The following is a 5,455-nucleotide window of genomic DNA, read 5'->3' on the forward strand; positions in this document are numbered from 1 at the left end:
CGTGAAGAAGTCCGTAACTGTCCGCTGCGCATACACGTCCGGCAGGAATTGTCGACCCTTCGAGGCCTTGTTTAAAACACCGAAGTCGTGATAATCGCACAGGGAAAGGTCAGGACTACAGTGCGGGTGCTCGAGTGTGTCGCACTTAAGCTGCCGCACCTTCTGCGTTATGACATTTGCGATGTGGGGACACAGCACAGAACTTGGCGCTCGATTCCACAACGGTGGTTCTACCGTGTTTCTTCTTCGGCAGCCAAGAAGAGAATAATAGCACTTTGGCCCTGTTCATTTAGCGTACGAAGACGCGAATGCCACGCTAATTGCCTGCATGCTGGTGCTTCTATACCCACATTGGAGTCGCACTGCGTCACACATACACTGCAGCAACGCCCTAGAACTGAGATGTTTTGATCGCCTGTTATAGAATCTATCCGTTACTAGCTTTGCAGCTTTCGGTTTTTGACTATTTTTCGCTTTAAAAAAAAGTTGATATCTCGGCGCAAGAAGTCAGAACCGGTAATGCGATATTGCATGGTTTTAGCGGAGGCCTATTTGAAGATATTTTCCTTGCTCCGCATATGATGGTATTTAGACAGCGTTATTAGCCGTATTTAGGTAATAGCAATTCTGTACTGCGTTCTTTAGTTAATAGGCAACAGCACAAGATTAGTATGCCGCAGAGAGTGTTGCATTTATTTTGTTACGGAACTAAGTTACAGGCTGAAATAAAATACACGTTGCCGTCTCATTCTGCGTGTGTGTTGTTTTGACTGCATGTTGGCGTAGGTCTGGCTGTAACACCTCACGAACTTACAGCAGAAGTACTGAGAGCTTTTGGAATAGAGTATGACGTTTACTGTTTCGCGAGACGTAAACGATCTACTTCATTGATTCGATCAGAAGACAACCACCTGCCGCCGTCTCCGCAACACGGTGAGATGCTACACTCTACAGGCTGCTGATGCTTCACTATCGCTACGCATAGCTAATGGTGGCGAAACAGCTATTTTCTTTTCCGATAGTACTTGACTGTTACACACTGAACGAAGTGGCGCAGTGGTAAGAAGCTGGACTCGTATTTGGAAGGTCGCCGATTCAAATCCCCGTCCGCTCGTCCATATTTAAGTTTTCTGTAATTTCCCTAAATCGTTTGACTCGAGCAGGAATAGTTCCTTTTGAAAAGGAAACGTATGATTGTTCTTCCTCTTCTGCCACAACCCAAACTCGTGTTTGCTCTCGAACGACCTCGTCGTCGACGGAACGTTAAACCCTTATTTTCCTTCGTCTGAGCCTTTGTCGAAACAACTTATTCTTTTATTTCTGCAGCTCTAAATGCGCGCCTGACTGTGTTTGAACGGCGAACCGCACCATTTCCGACAGCTATCGGCGTTTCATCTGCAGTGTCTGCTAGTGCCTCGCGACCTTTTTGTAGCGGGCTGTTTACCTGGCAGACCTCCGCCGCCCCTGTTTGCCCTCCGTATCGAGTTCTCCGATCAGCGGAGCGCTAATGCCGCCCTGCTGTTTCATCTCACGTGCAAACGAACAGTCCCAGGGGCACCTCTTCCGCAGGGCACCGTCGTCGTTCTTCGGTGTCTGCTATCGATTTCGCTACTGCCGGAGACCGACAGTAAAAACTGGGAGGATGGAGGTCGTCAACTGCGGTCTGCGTTTGCACCGTTACTCACCCCATCCTGGAGATTGGGGTCTGCTAGCTGCAGACCAGATGACGAGGTAGTCGGCGCTCTTGCGGCTTCAGCTGTCCATGTCGAGGCTTGAACGTGTTTTCTGAATCGTCTGCATTTATAATCCCAGTCCAGTTGCGTACTTAGCGAGTTGTCACTTTAATTTTCTAAAGGACCTTGTAATCAATCAAAAATTTATCAACTATTACTAGCTTGTCAAACTATTAGTCAATGTGCGGATGTGTTCCACGTGTTTGAGAGAAATATCGATTGATGGCCAATTTTCCAAGATGTCGTACTTCTGTGTTGTGGTTTCATCGCGCTTGTTTAACGAGAAAGAGTTTTATTATAATGTATCCCACTATTGTGGAAACAGCGATCAAAGATAAAAACAAAGCAGCACTGGGAACTGTCAAATGGTAAAAGTGTTACGTCTTTCCCAACCCTATATTAAGCGGGAAGCCAAAGAAGGAAATCGATGTTCTACGCACAATAAACAAACGGACGATGTAGTCGTAGTTTCCCCACTTCGTATTTAATGGAATTTAGAAGACGAAATAGAAGAGAACAGATTTTAGCATGACTTTATCTTATTCGATGTGAGTGCAAAGTAATTCTAAAAACTCTTTAGAAATTTGACTGTCCATTCCGCAAAGTTGATGTAATCACAAGGTTTTTGTGTAGTATGATTTTAGCTGATTTTCAGGGGTACATTTTTCTCATAACTTCAATCAGTCACTGGACCAGCATCATCTTTACACTCAGTCCAGGAAATGCTTTGTCTGCCTTGGTAGCCATTCCCACTACAGCCAAAATATTCTGCGAAAAGATATGCACATAGTGATAGCTGCTTCAAAAGTGTTCTTTTTCTTGTGGCTCTGCCACGTATAGGTGCGGGGTCGCGTTGTTGTTTAAAATTGGCTCGGTTAATTTAAGGGTGACCGGATACCCTTCCTGTCGCTACACGATTACACCCCAGGCCGGAATCTGTGTATCCAACGGTCTGCGTGTAGTGTGATCCACGTGAAAGTGAGCGAAAGTTTCCTAAATGTTTACGAATCGTGTGGTTGAGGCTGGACTTGGGTGCCGGCCCGCTACTTACCTAGGAGGATGTGAGAAACCGTCTAAGAGCCACATCCAGGTTGGTCAGCACACCTAATGTCGACGTCAATCCGCCTGGCATTTGATCCGGGATCGGCACACCTACCCCATCCGTAAAGTGGCGCTTTAACACGCACGGCTATCAGAGTGGGTTGCTTCTAGAGGTTAAATTTGACAAACTATTTTGGCTCGTCCGCGCGCTTGTTTCCAATCCCGTGAGTAGGAAACGGAATTTTACAAGTTTGATCGTTTACAGGGGTCTTTAATAATATTTTTCGTTCAATGGCTTGGTGGCTCAGAGCTGAAGTGCCGGACTACAGAACCAAAGGTCTCGGGCAATCAGTCCTACGATTTTTATCTGTCACTTAGCACTTGTTTCACGTCTGGCAACCGAGCGAGGTGGCGCAGTGGTTAGCACACTGGACTCGCATTCGGAAGGACGACGTTTCAAGCCTGCGTCCAGCCGTCCAGATTTAGGTTTCCCGTGGTTTCCCTGAATCGCTTCAGGCTAATGCCGGTATGATTCCTTTGACAGGGCACGGCCGATTTCCTTCCCCGCCCTTCCCTAATCTGTTGGGACCGATGACCTCGCTGTTTGGTCCTCTCCCCCAGATCAACCAACCAACAAGCCTCTGGCAATACTTGTCAATGTAAAAAATGCTGAGTTGCACCGTGGTTCGGAGTCTGCGTAAACTGTTACGTTTAGCTATAACTGACTGTGTCAGTGAGTTCAAAATGGCATACCTCCATTGAGACCATGTGTGGTGAAGATGGTATTCATACCAGCCTTCGGGTTGATGACTGCTTTACCTGAGGTCTTGAGTCTTTATTAGCAGGCCGTTTCCCAAAAACTGTGATCAGAATGGGGACGTCTGACATATTTAGGACAGTACTGCCCTAGACAAAAATGTGTAATGACGTGGACGAAGAAATGTGGGGGAAGCATTAAGGGCCTGTTGAATGTAATGAATATCTACTGAGCGCAGAGTATACACGCCGCTATAACTGTTTACCTAAAACTGTCAGTCTCGACTTTTTCTACATCATTGTGATACGTTGTAAACATCCTTTAGATTGAGAATAAACCTACGACAGGAGAAAACATTAAGGAGCCATAGGAATTTATCAAAAAAGTAATACAGGACGTGTAGAATGAATTTCTTTTATTTACGCAAATGTTCACAAAACTTTGGCCCTTAGACTACCGGTTTTGGTCAGCAATGTCCATCTTCAGATCATCCTAATACAATAAAGCCATAGTGGCATCACAAAATTTACACAGCCAACATAACATCTTCACGCATATTAAAATATGGTGAAAACTAGGACACAGTTCCAGCGGAGTCATTCTGTATCTATCGCTACTGTTCATAACAAACTGCAGTAGCAGATGAAGTGGAAGAATTCAGCTACCTTAGGCAAAAATAGTTCATATCGAACAAAGATAGTGGCAAATCTCTTCCCTTTGTGGTCCTCTGTGAGGAGTCTGGGTACCCACCGAGAACACAGTTTCTTAAAGTTTAGGTTTTCAGACACAATTTTGTACAAAACCGATCTTGAAACGTTTGGAAATTCCAAAGAAAGAGTGGAAATTGTGAATCTTCTGTCCTGACGAATCTTTGTTTCGACTGCAGCCACCAAATCATCAGTGATCACAGAGGCCCGGCCTGATCGTTCTTCGTCATGGACGTTTTGACGGCCATTTTTAAACTCTCTAACCCATTGACGCACTTTACCTTCACTCATTGCATTCAAGCCATAAACTTCTGTTAACTGACGATGAATTTCTGCAGCTGATAGGCTTCTCGCGGTCAAAAAACGTATCACTGACCGTATCTCACACGCGGCGGGCGATTCAATAATCGTAAACATTATAAAGTAGCACAGCGATGCGTACACGTCAGTTACAGAGCTGCAACTTGAATCAGTGTGAACGGGAAGGATGCCGGCAAGTGGCGCGGTGGCTTGTTGCGGCGTCCGCGCGAACTACGGGACTATACGCGCGAACGGCCCTTACTTAAAAAACAACCCTCGTAGGTCTTAATTAGAGAAACGAGAAAGTAGCACAGAATTGTATGGAAGTGATGCATTGACTGTGCGAAAGCTGGGCAAGATGAGAAAGCGTTTGAGATGTGGTGTTACAGAAGCAAAGTGGACTTATGAGATAAGAAATTAATTAATCCACAGGAAACTGAGAAAATGAAGTACGGAGAACACTGAACAGAAGGAGTAACATGGTGGAGCGTCTGTGGATATCTTACATGGTACTGTAATTGAGGATGTCGCGTGTACGTGCTACTTTGAGGTGAAGAGATTGATAGAGCAGCCGAAATCGTGGCGGGCTGCATCAATCCGCTTATAAGATTAAAGGTCCAAAACGAAGTGTAAGTTTTTAATTTTCATTAAGTTTGCATTGCTAATGATATATGAATTTGACGATGAACTTTAAATTCACAAAATATGTGCACAAAATTTAGCACGCGAGTGCCCTACAGAAATTAGTAGAGCACGCTTTCTGGACAATCTGAAACCTTAGATTAAGCTGATGTTTCATCCTATTACATTAAGGTACTGCAACCTGAGGTTCTCACACGGGGTATCTAGGGAGCTCACAACAAGGGATTGGTGTAATAGAGGGACCATGGTGTAGGACACGTGCAAGGATGTTAAAT

This window comes from Schistocerca piceifrons, chromosome 3 (genome assembly GCF_021461385.2).
Source record: "Schistocerca piceifrons isolate TAMUIC-IGC-003096 chromosome 3, iqSchPice1.1, whole genome shotgun sequence".
In the NCBI taxonomy this organism is placed as follows: domain Eukaryota; kingdom Metazoa; phylum Arthropoda; class Insecta; order Orthoptera; family Acrididae; genus Schistocerca; species Schistocerca piceifrons.